The following is a 13,377-nucleotide window of genomic DNA, read 5'->3' on the forward strand; positions in this document are numbered from 1 at the left end:
AAGATAGAAACTACAAAATGAAGCATTATTGAAATGTTTGCTGCACGAATTGCCAAGAGTGTGAACAATTCTTTACACAGGAGAGTATAAATTCTATCTAAATTTAGCCTCAAGTGGGCCTCTTTTTTCTTAGATGGACAATTTTAACACTGAAAATGCTTCTAGTATGACCAAATATTGCCTTACTCCATAAGCAGTAGAAACTTAACCAGACAATTTCCCATTTTAATAGATTATGTCTTGGGAAATACCCAAGTTATACATTTAGGGAGTTACACAGCAAAAAAGGCATATATGTCAGTTAAAAATATTTGTCGTGACTTGAATTCTGGTGTTTCCAATTGAATTAATCATTGCGAAAGGTGAAAACAAATACAAAAGAACTTTAGTTTGGTGCATTTAATATAATATAGTTAATATTGAAATCCTAGAATAAAGTTTTATATCAGTACCCATCAATTTGACTTATTATGATGACTCAGCACTTTTCTCAACACAGTATTGGTCTAAGTGAAAAGTTTCTTTTCTTTGTGATAAAAATCAAATGTACTCATCAAAAGCTTCAAAATAGTATAATCTAACTGAAGTTTGATTGATTTTGATTTCTCTTGCTATCTTCAGTATAGGGAAAACGGTACTATTTATTCTGTCATAGGTGACAATACTAACATTTTCTAAATTTACCACTTTTTATAATAAAAACCTGTCTAAAACAGTTATGTGTGGTGTTAGTACTTTATTATTCTGTTTTAAAAATTGAAGCCATATAGTATCATGACCAACTTCCAACGGAGCTTGTTTATGTTATCCATGCCCACCGTCATTTTACACCAAATTTGTGAAATTTTGGAAGTCTTTTCGAATAGTTCTCTAGAAAATATTTCAATGGGTTTCAAAATTTATATTGTAAATATACACACTGCAGTTATTTATAGATAAATAAAAAAATATATTGTACCCTTCCATCCAATCACAGCGCTCCTAAGTTGACTTCCTTCACCTGCCTTGGGTACACAAAAGGCCAACCTAATGCTGGGAAAATGTAATAGTACTGTTTTCCCTATACTGTGACATAAAGATATAAAGAATTCTTATAACACCATTAATGCAATACTGGGTTATTTTGAAAACCTTGGCTATAATAAAAACTTGTATGCCCCCATTACTTATAGAAACATGGATCATTTTATGTCCCCACCCCTACATGCTGGGTTACCTCTTTCTGTACTTCTTTCAGATAAGGCTTAATAAACAACCTGTATCCAATCATATCTCATCTTATTTAAAAGAATAACAAACAGTTCCATTTAAACAGATAAAAATGACAGTTCCATTCAATTTGTATTTATTTTTATCCAAAATTTACAACATAAGCACAAATTCAAAATTTTTCATACAAATCTCCATTCCATGCTTTAGTATATACCATATTGTGGTTCAAAATTTCAGAGATTGTTATAAAATCCCTTATTCTGTCTTGAGATGATAAAAACAAAGATTTTAGACACTTAAAACATTAAATATGCAAAATACTCAGCTGTAAAGCTGCCTTTGTTGCCTGTATTAATCTATGAATAGGCTGAATTATGTCCCTTGGGAGTATTAATTTCCAACAAAAGTCCTTTCAAACAGAAGAAAATGAAAAATTATATATGCTTGATATAATAAAAGATAGAAACTACAAAATGAAGCATTATTGAAATGTTTGCTGCACGAATTGCCAAGAGTGTGAACAATTCTTTACACAGGAGAGTATAAATTCTATCTAAATTTAGCCTCAAGTCTTTTTTCTTAGATGGACAATTTTAACACTGAAAATGCTTCTAGTATGACCAAATATTGCCTTACTCCATAAGCAGTAGAAACTTAACCAGACAATTTCCCATTTTAATAGATTATGTCTTGGGAAATACCCAAGTTATACATTTAGGGAGTTACACAGCAAAAAAGGCATATATGTCAGTTAAAAATATTTGTCGTGACTTGAATTCTGGTGTTTCCAATTGAATTAATCATTGCGAAAGGTGAAAACAAATACAAAAGAACTTTAGTTTGGTGCATTTAATATAATATAGTTAATATTGAAATCCTAGAATAAAGTTTTATATCAGTACCCATCAATTTGACTTATTATGATGACTCAGCACTTTTCTCAACACAGTATTGGTCTAAGTGAAAAGTTTCTTTTCTTTGAGATAAAAATCAAATGTACTCATCAAAAGCTTCAAAATAGTATAATCTAACTGAAGTTTGATTGATTTTGATTTCTCTTGCTATCTTCAGTATAGGGAAAACGGTACTATTTATTCTGTCATAGGTGACAATACTAACATTTTCTAAATTTACCACTTTTTATAATAAAAACCTGTCTAAAACAGTTATGTGTGGTGTTAGTACTTTATTATTCTGTTTTAAAAATTGAAGCCATATAGTATCATGACCAACTTCCAACGGAGCTTGTTTATGTTATCCATGCCCACCGTCATTTTACACCAAATTTGTGAAATTTTGGAAGTCTTTTCGAATAGTTCTCTAGAAAATATTTCAATGGGTTTCAAAATTTATATTGTAAATATACACACTGCAGTTATTTATAGATAAATAAAAAAATATATTGTACCCTTCCATCCAATCACAGCGCTCCTAAGTTGACTTCCTTCACCTGCCTTGGGTACACAAAAGGCCAACCTAATGCTGGGAAAATGTAATAGTACTGTTTTCCCTATACTGTGACATAAAGATATAAAGAATTCTTATAACACCATTAATGCAATACTGGGTTATTTTGAAAACCTTGGCTATAATAAAAACTTGTATGCCCCCATTACTTATAGAAACATGGATCATTTTATGTCCCCACCCCTACATGCTGGGTTACCTCTTTCTGTACTTCTTTCAGATAAGGCTTAATAAACAACCTGTATCCAATCATATCTCATCTTATTTAAAAGAATAACAAACAGTTCCATTTAAACAGATAAAAATGACAGTTCCATTCAATTTGTATTTATTTTTATCCAAAATTTACAACATAAGCACAAATTCAAAATTTTTCATACAAATCTCCATTCCATGCTTTAGTATATACCATATTGTGGTTCAAAATTTCAGAGATTGTTATAAAATCCCTTATTCTGTCTTGAGATGATAAAAACAAAGATTTTAGACACTTAAAACATTAAATATGCAAAATACTCAGCTGTAAAGCTGCCTTTGTTGCCTGTATTAATCTATGAATAGGCTGAATTATGTCCCTTGGGAGTATTAATTTCCAACAAAAGTCCTTTCAAACAGAAGAAAATGAAAAATTATATATGCTTGATATAATAAAAGATAGAAACTACAAAATGAAGCATTATTGAAATGTTTGCTGCACGAATTGCCAAGAGTGTGAACAATTCTTTACACAGGAGAGTATAAATTCTATCTAAATTTAGCCTCAAGTCTTTTTTCTTAGATGGACAATTTTAACACTGAAAATGCTTCTAGTATGACCAAATATTGCCTTACTCCATAAGCAGTAGAAACTTAACCAGACAATTTCCCATTTTAATAGATTATGTCTTGGGAAATACCCAAGTTATACATTTAGGGAGTTACACAGCAAAAAAGGCATATATGTCAGTTAAAAATATTTGTCGTGACTTGAATTCTGGTGTTTCCAATTGAATTAATCATTGCGAAAGGTGAAAACAAATACAAAAGAACTTTAGTTTGGTGCATTTAATATAATATAGTTAATATTGAAATCCTAGAATAAAGTTTTATATCAGTACCCATCAATTTGACTTATTATGATGACTCAGCACTTTTCTCAACACAGTATTGGTCTAAGTGAAAAGTTTCTTTTCTTTGAGATAAAAATCAAATGTACTCATCAAAAGCTTCAAAATAGTATAATCTAACTGAAGTTTGATTGATTTTAATTTCTCTTGCTATCTTCAGTATAGGGAAAACGGTACTATTTATTCTGTCATAGGTGACAATACTAACATTTTCTAAATTTACCACTTTTTATAATAAAAACCTGTCTAAAACAGTTATGTGTGGTGTTAGTACTTTATTATTCTGTTTTAAAAATTGAAGCCATATAGTATCATGACCAACTTCCAACGGAGCTTGTTTATGTTATCCATGCCCACCGTCATTTTACACCAAATTTGTGAAATTTTGGAAGTCTTTTCGAATAGTTCTCTAGAAAATATTTCAATGGGTTTCAAAATTTATATTGTAAATATACACACTGCAGTTATTTATAGATAAATAAAAAAATATATTGTACCCTTACATCCAATCACAGCGCTCCTAAGTTGACTTCCTTCACCTGCCTTGGGTACACAAAAGGCCAACCTAATGCTGGGAAAATGTAATAGTACTGTTTTCCCTATACTGTGACATAAAGATATAAAGAATTCTTATAACACCATTAATGCAATACTGGGTTATTTTGAAAACCTTGGCTATAATAAAAACTTGTATGCCCCCATTACTTATAGAAACATGGATCATTTTATGTCCCCACCCCTACATGCTGGGTTACCTCTTTCTGTACTTCTTTCAGATAAGGCTTAATAAACAACCTGTATCCAATCATATCTCATCTTATTTAAAAGAATAACAAACAGTTCCATTTAAACAGATAAAAATGACAGTTCCATTCAATTTGTATTTATTTTTATCCAAAATTTACAACATAAGCACAAATTCAAGATTTTTCATACAAATCTCCATTCCATGCTTTAGTATATACCATATTGTGGTTCAAAATTTCAGAGATTGTTATAAAATCCCTTATTCTGTCTTGAGATGATAAAAACAAAGATATTAGACACTTAAAACATTAAATATGCAAAATACTCAGCTGTAAAGCTGCCTTTGTTGCCTGTATTAATCTATGAATAGGCTGAATTATGTCCCTTGGGAGTATTAATTTCCAACAAAAGTCCTTTCAAACAGAAGAAAATGAAAAATTATATATGCTTGATATAATAAAAGATAGAAACTACAAAATGAAGCATTATTGAAATGTTTGCTGCATGAATTGCCAAGAGTGTGAACAATTCTTTACACAGGAGAGTATAAATTCTATCTAAATTTAGCCTCAAGTGGGCCTCTTTTTTCTTAGATGGACAATTTTAACACTGAAAATGCTTCTAGTATGACCAAATATTGCCTTACTCCATAAGCAGTAGAAACTTAACCAGACAATTTCCCATTTTAATAGATTATGTCTTGGGAAATACCCAAGTTATACATTTAGGGAGTTACACAGCAAAAAAGGCATATATGTCAGTTAAAAATATTTGTCGTGACTTGAATTCTGGTGTTTCCAATTGAATTAATCATTGCGAAAGGTGAAAACAAATACAAAAGAACTTTAGTTTGGTGCATTTAATATAATATAGTTAATATTGAAATCCTAGAATAAAGTTTTATATCAGTACCCATCAATTTGACTTATTATGATGACTCAGCACTTTTCTCAACACAGTATTGGTCTAAGTGAAAAGTTTCTTTTCTTTGTGATAAAAATCAAATGTACTCATCAAAAGCTTCAAAATAGTATAATCTAACTGAAGTTTGATTGATTTTGATTTCTCTTGCTATCTTCAGTATAGGGAAAACGGTACTATTTATTCTGTCATAGGCGACAATACTAACATTTTCTAAATTTACCACTTTTTATAATAAAAACCTGGATAAAACAGTTATGTGTGGTGTTAGTACTTTATTATTCTGTTTTAAAAATTGAAGCCATATAGTATCATGACCAACTTCCAACGGAGCTTGTTTATGTTATCCATGCCCACCGTCATTTTACACCAAATTTGTGAAATTTTGGAAGTCTTTTCGAATAGTTCTCTAGAAAATATTTCAATGGGTTTCAAAATTTATATTGTAAATATACACACTGCAGTTATTTATAGATGAATAAAAAAATATATTGTACCCTTACATCCAATCACAGCGCTCCTAAGTTGACACAAAAGGCCAACCCATAGATAAAGTACTCAGAATTTGTCACACTGAGCCCCATGTAGTTTCCTTTGAAATATCAAAAGCAGGGCACTGCGCGTAGTGGCCTATGATGTAGATGATATTTGCCGACATCCTCACAATAGACTAATTACTTATCATAATTATATTTAAATTATCGGGCACTCGTCTTATCAACCGATAATTAATATGCGTTACCTGTCTCAAGTAATAATATGCCGTGACGCGGAAGCAATATAAAGCGTCTGGTTGTAAAAGTTGTTCGGATTGTAATTTATTTGGAGAAAATCGGTCAACAAATGAAAAGGTTATGCTGTTGTTGAAATAATAAAATAGAGAAATCATGGAAAATGGACTTAACAGGCATGTGAAATTAAATTGTCATAGCACTTGCATCGGTTGCACTCGGAAAATAAGACCTGTATGATTGATGGTATACGTGGTTAAGAGGTCGAACCTGGTCGAATTTTTCTATGGCGAGTTAAAGACATTTCTTTCGAGATTCTAAATAGTGTAATCATATTTTATGCCAGAAAGAAGAAATTATTATTTTTTAGAAAAGAAAAAAGATTTTTACAAGTGTTGAAACTTTCTGTCGTAACACGAAGTTTTAGAAAATAAAGAGAAAAAAAGGAATACATTATAAACTTATTAAACGCCGTTTTGTGAAGAAATCGTATGTACTGGACACACTGAATACATTAAATAATTGGGAAATAGCACAATCATGTCTCTGAATTTGTTTCTTCTATATACCTTTCCGTTTACCATTTTTGTGCTTGTTTTCCTATTAAATAGATAGTGGTATAATCTGATTGTCGATTTCATTTTTTAAGTAAACAATATATAGATTAAGCGTTATAATGGCTATGATAAAATGAAAATATAGGAGTTTTGTCCTGTGTCATTCATGGTTTTTTCCTCTTCCTTCTTACAATTGTGTTAGAGGTGTGATTCGTACTATAAATACAGCTATATATCCCTTCCGGCGCGGGACGTTTGCGCTTTTACATAGGACGTTTGTGCTTTTTTAAATGGACATTTGCGCTTTTTATATAGGACATTTGCGCTTTTACAATATTTACTTCTCATGACTTCCCTCCTAGTTTATCCGAGCTTTGGACCTGGCAGAGTTAAAAAAAAAGTCGTTTTTTTATTATGATTAAAAGTCATTACGTAGCACATTCGTGTGTTTAAAAGTCTCCCGATTCACAATTTATTAGATATCGATCGACGGCAATTGCCAATGAAGGCTAATTAACACCAAGCGTGACATGTATATAATAAGAGGGTGATAAAATTTCGGCAAATATCATCTGCTTTTGATGTGGGTCCAGTACTTTATCTATGGCCAACCTAATGCTGGGAAAATGTAATAGTACTGTTTTCCCTGAAAGACGCCGAAGGTCGATTAATATTTACTTTATAAATGCAAGACGAGTGACAGCAAGTTTGAGGTAAGTTAAGTTATTAATATTTTATTCTTTTATGCATCAAATCACTAAAATGTTGATGACGTTTGTGAGCATTTCCATTAAACTGATTTTCACTGAATTTGCAGAACCCGCGCAAACATGCATGTGATATTAAACTGGTCCGCCGTTCCATCTATAGCTTCGCACCGAAGGAACGGGTTGGAGCTATTGTCACATTGGCATTAATTGGACGAGTCTTACAAATTCAACGATTCGCTAATAAAATAGACCAATTATAGTGATAGGAAATTGACCTCAATTGTTAATACTACGATGCCGCAAAATAAACAAGTATCTGTTAATTAACCCCATGATGGTAGTGCAGATAAATGACCAACGAGCGTGTTATCATGTTCTTGACAAAATGAGCCAGTATCTTTCATTCCCTTAAGAACTCAGTAGGGTTATAAATGTGCTAATTTTTCGTTTGATTTCCTATCAGTATAATACATAATAAACATAGCACATGATGCACTAGTCTCGTCGGATTATTAAATCCCGTGGTCAGAATTCTGACCACGGGATTTAGGCCGTACCTCAGTCCTGTTGTCAGTGTAGCGATAAGTGAACACAACAGGGGTCCAGTTTAATGTGATATATGGAAGCAGGACAAATCGCCCCACTGGCAAATCGCCCCACTTTTTCACCAACTCGCCCCACTTTTAAAAAATCGCCCCAAACTGGTTTACCAACTCGCCCCACTTTTAAAAAAATCGCCCCACTTGTGAAAAGGTTTAAATCCCGTTAATTTTTCTCCTGCCAACTCGCCCCACTTAATGAAATAATGTAAACCTAGATGAATATATAATTTCTGGTCTGCTAACTCGCCCCACTTAACTAAAAAAATCTTATACACAGAATACAAAAAAACGAAAATTTACTAAATCATTATTATTGACATTGAGTTGGCATGACTCAACTTGATTCATCAGGTATTTTCTATTTTACATAAGTGGGTCGAGTTGGCATTACTCAATTCATCAGGATTTTTCTATTTTCCACTGGTTGGGCTAGTTGGCATTCACGTCACAGAAAATACTGATACTTACTTCTTTATGCTTTATTTCAACAAAAAGAAAAGAACTACAAAATAGATATAAGATGTGGTATGAGTGCCAATGAGACAACTCTCCATCCAAGTCACAATTTGTAAAAGAAAAACCATTATGTATAGGTCAAAGTACTGTCTTCAACACGGAGCCTAGCTTGGCTCACATCGAACACTAAGCTATAAAGGGCCCCAAAAATGACTAGTGTAAAACCATTCAAACGGGAAAAACATGTGTATCTAAGGTTTTAATAGGTATTGATTTTATTTATAAGTGGGGCAGGAACATAGATATACAACGGGATTGCATCTTTTTTCATAAGTGTCTTTTTTCATAAGTGGGGCGAGTTGGCATTACTAAATTCATCAGGATTTATCTATTTTTCACCAGTGGGGCGAGTTGGCAGACCTTATATCAGAGGGATCCAGTGGCGGATCCAGAACTTTTGATAAGGGGGGCCCGCTGACTTACCTAAGGGGGGCCCGCTGACTTACCTAAGGGGGGCCCGCTGACTTACCTAAGGGGGGCCCGCTCCAGTCATGCTTCAGTGATTCCCTATATAATCAACCACATTTTTTCCACAAAATGGGGGGTCCGCCCCCCCCCCCCCCCCCCCCCCCAGGCCCCCCCCCCCCCCCTGGATCCGCCTATGGAGGGATGTTTTTCCCTTTTCATAAATGGAGCAATATATCCAACCTATTTTCAATGGGATTTTATCTTTTTCATAAGTGGGGCGAGTTGGTAAACAAAAGTGGGGTTATTTTTAACAAAGTGGGGCGATTTGCCAGTGGGGCGATTTGTCACTTATATTTGAGTCTGTTGCACTTGATTCCTTTAATCATTTCGGTTAATGTTTTCTAAGACTTACCGGATCCTTTAAATACGATTACGGTTTTGTTTTGTTTATGTATTTGGGAAAAAAAGGGGGGGTCCTTTTTCCCCACACTGGCCACATAAAAAAAAAGACATTTATGTACAGTACACTACGTAGACATAGAACTAGATAATTGGAAATGATTATAATAGCAATAAGTATCTCTGAAATGGAGTTCACTCTGATAATCAGAGGCGTAACCCCCTTTGAATGTGTCAGGAGCTATTTAAGTATTTTCTGACTTGGCCATCGGGACACAGAGTTCAAAAGGGATTAATCAGAGGTGTAGCAGGGAAAGTATTTAATATTTGTACGGCAAAATGTCCTTTCTAGAAGGGTTTGTGCCATATCATAAGAATAATTTGTATGGCAATGAGGTGTTTAAAAAATAATTGGTATGGCGAATGTGCCTGCAGTAAAAGTTGCTACGCCCCTGGCCCCCTGTAAAATAAATAGCTGTGACTCATTACGGCCACTTAGTCTAGTTTGGCTTAAGCCATACATATTATTACTTCAAAGAAACATTTAAATTTAATAGTCTGTCTTAAAAGTGTCTTTAGTCTTTAATAAAATCTAAAAAAAATAATATAAGTTGACAATACAGAACTTCGTTAACTAATGATGCCATATTGGATAGGGGGCAGATTTTCTGGAAAATGGTATGAAAATATGGGAAAACCTATGCATGTTTCCAAGTGGCTGTTCTGTTTCAATGATGTTTTTTAGTATTTTTCATACCATTTTCACCTCCAGTATGAAAATCTGCCCCTATTCAATATGGGGTCATTAACCGTGAAGTCCTGTATTGCATGTATTGTAGCTGTTTTAAGTACATGTATGTACATAAATGCAAAAAATTAATTTGAATATATAAATAGTTTTTTTTATATACATGTATAATATTGTAATGTTTCTTTATTAATTCTAGGAATGAAGAGCAAAAGGATATAGCAGTCTTTATATAAAATAGTTCAGGAATCCAGTTGGAAAGAAGAGCTTTTCAGTTAAAAGTATTTCCTGGGAATTTACAGGAACTTCTATAAATGTTTTTTCTGGAATAGTTATTCAAAAGGGCAGTGAAGTGAAGGATTACATTAGACAAATATTGCTGAAGTGGTAAAATCAGACCCAAGAGATGTACAAATTTCTACAATACATGTTACAGCTGACTTTAGCTACTAAATCACATTGACATTTGTGTGCTTTTATGTTTTCTTTACATAATTACTACAGTTCTATTAAAATTAATATTTTTATTCTTTTTGTCACAATTATGACTAAAAAAAATACAGCATTTTAATATGGTTTTTCATAGTCTCACTTTCATTGTACTTAAATAAGTTGTCTGTAGATGTTTACACTAGGTTTTCAGGCATTTCACTTCACTTGATTGAAACAGCATTTAAATTTTTTGTTAAATTATGGCCTGAAAAATACATTTAACAGGAGTTTTCACAATCAGTGAATGGCTGTTTATCACAGTAGTACATGTACTTTTCACGGTCTTTTCACAATGGGCACATAATTTATCACGACTTTTTCACGGTGTACATTTTTGTTTTTCACAGGGTTTCTACGGTCTCTTTACCCAAGTTTTCAGCTGGCACCTTTTCACGGCCTTTTCACGACAAATAAAGGCATATACTGTACTATATCTACATTTCACGGTCTTTTCACAATGGGCACATAATGCATTATCACGACTTTTTCACGGTGTACATTTTTTTTTCACAGGGTTTCTACGGTCTTTTCACCCAAGTTTTCATGTGGCACCTCTTCACGGCCTTTTCACGACAGTCATTCCACGGCATTGTCACGGATAAGTTTCACGGCCCACCGTAAATTAACCGTGACAAACACTGTAAAAATCACCAGCATTTTTACGGACATTTTCACGGCCAATCTACGGGGCATTGTTCCAGTAGTGTCTGTCGTCAGTGAGAGAGGGTCTACAGAAATACTATGAAACTGTTTACTCGCGTAGTGGCATTAACTATATGTGGATTCTTGAAACCTCTAAAGAACTTCTGGATAATTTTGAATCTTGATCTTTCTCTGAAATTAATTCCATCAAAACATTTGATTTTTCAACCCTGTACACCACCATTCCCCATGTGAAATTGAAAAATCGTCTTTAAGAAATAATCCACAATGCTTTTCAATATAAAAATGGTAGCATAGGCTATAAATTTACTACTTTGGGATACCATACGGCATATTTTGTTAATAGTGAACAAAAAATTAAAACATGCTTCACAGAGGAACAAGTGATCAGTATGCTGGAGTTTCTTTATTGACGACATATTTGCTGAATTTGTAGGTAGACTTTTTCAATAAATTGTCGGCATTCCGATGTGAACGAACTGTGCGCCTCTCCTTGCCGACCTCATATGAGTCGGAATTCCTTCAGACAATTGTCAAAAACAAGAAGATCAATGAAGGCAGATCATTTAATTTCACATTCAGATATAATGATGATGTTCTATCCATTAAGGTGTAACACCAGCAATTCGGGCCCGGTCAGAAAGCACATACCAGAAAGTAGTACATATTTAACACAAAATAGTTTTACACATGGGTGTAACTTTCAAAATATTTAGAATATTTTGGCAATTTGGGTATCAAATGAAAGCTGAATGACTGTTGATCATTGTAGAATACTTTTTGACTTATAATTTTGAATAATAAAAACAAAATTGCATGAAATTTAAAAAGGAGGGTACATTTTGACTGTTTGTCTGATCTAGAGTACCTGTTTTGGTACATCCGAAATTCCGGGAACCAGTTCTCTCTTATATGCAATTAAAGGTATGTTCATTTTTTCAGTACAATCAACATTTGGTGTTGTTTGACATGCAATGATTGCCATTTTATTTGAACTTAAGACAAAAAAGCTGTGCCTGATTGGCATTCCCAACTCATTCGGTATTCAAGAGCTTGCAGCCGCTACTCAGACTTTATACAACATCACCAGTGTCTGAGCAGAAAGTTGATGAACCAGGGTTATGTCAAAGAACGTCTCGTCCTTTTTCTAAAAAAAGTTCATCGGAAGATACCAAGACCTTGTTGAGAAATATTCCGTATCAACTTCACAAATAATACATGATGGTCTTGACGTATACATTCTAGGCAATGACGTTGTTTATCATCTTAATTAAGTGTTATAGTGTTCTTTTATTTGTCTTTGTAAATTATTAACCCCTTCTGCTTAGTCCATTTTTGGTAATATCCTTTTAGCGTGGCTCGGTACTTATACATCCCGCCATTGTGTTATTGTGCTATCGTCATTTTTAGCTCACCTGGCCTAAAAGGCCGATGGCACGCCTAAACCATTTTTATTACTTAATCTTAGATTATCTCAGATAATTCCGGTTTATCTCAGATCAACTAAGATTTTCTCAACTTAATTCAAATTCGAGAAAATCCTAGTTTATATAAGAAAAAATTGAAAAATCATTATCTGAAGAAAATCCCGGTTTATCTAAAAATAAATTAAGAAAATCTAGGTTTTTCTGAACGATTTTCAGATAATCCTAATTTATGTTCAGATAATTAATTATCTCAATTTCAGATAATCAATTGTCTCATTTCTCGAGAAATAGGAAAAACCCTGATTTGAAAAGTATTACAGATTTAGAAATTCATTGTCTTAATTTAGTCGAAATACTTCATTTATCTTCATTTTTTAAAGATTAGATGCACCTTTAAAGAAATAAGTATACTTTTAGTATAGATTACATAAATATATATCTTTATTCCTGAAATGTTTTTGGCCCCTTTGTTGCCCCTAATTCCTGAACGTTTAGGAAAATTACCCCCAAATTCAATCCCAGCCTTCCCTTTGTGATATGGAACCTTGTGGTACAATTTTAGAATGATCCATACACTTACACACAAGTTATTATCCGGAAGGACAAGATCCTTGAAAAAGATAAGGGTGGAATGAGAACATTTTCTTTTAGGAAAGGTGAGGTTATTATGA

The 13,377-nt window shown here is 33.2% G+C and overlaps 1 protein-coding gene across 3 annotated transcripts in view; it reads right to left on the bottom strand.

Annotated features, from left to right (window-relative positions):
• Positions 1-13,377, bottom strand: part of LOC127702610 (uncharacterized) — a 214,008-nt gene that overhangs the window by 86,150 nt on the left and 114,481 nt on the right. The window lies entirely within an intron of this gene.

This window comes from Mytilus californianus, unplaced genomic scaffold (assembly GCF_021869535.1).
Source record: "Mytilus californianus isolate M0D057914Y unplaced genomic scaffold, xbMytCali1.0.p SCAF_5, whole genome shotgun sequence".
In the NCBI taxonomy this organism is placed as follows: domain Eukaryota; kingdom Metazoa; phylum Mollusca; class Bivalvia; order Mytilida; family Mytilidae; genus Mytilus; species Mytilus californianus.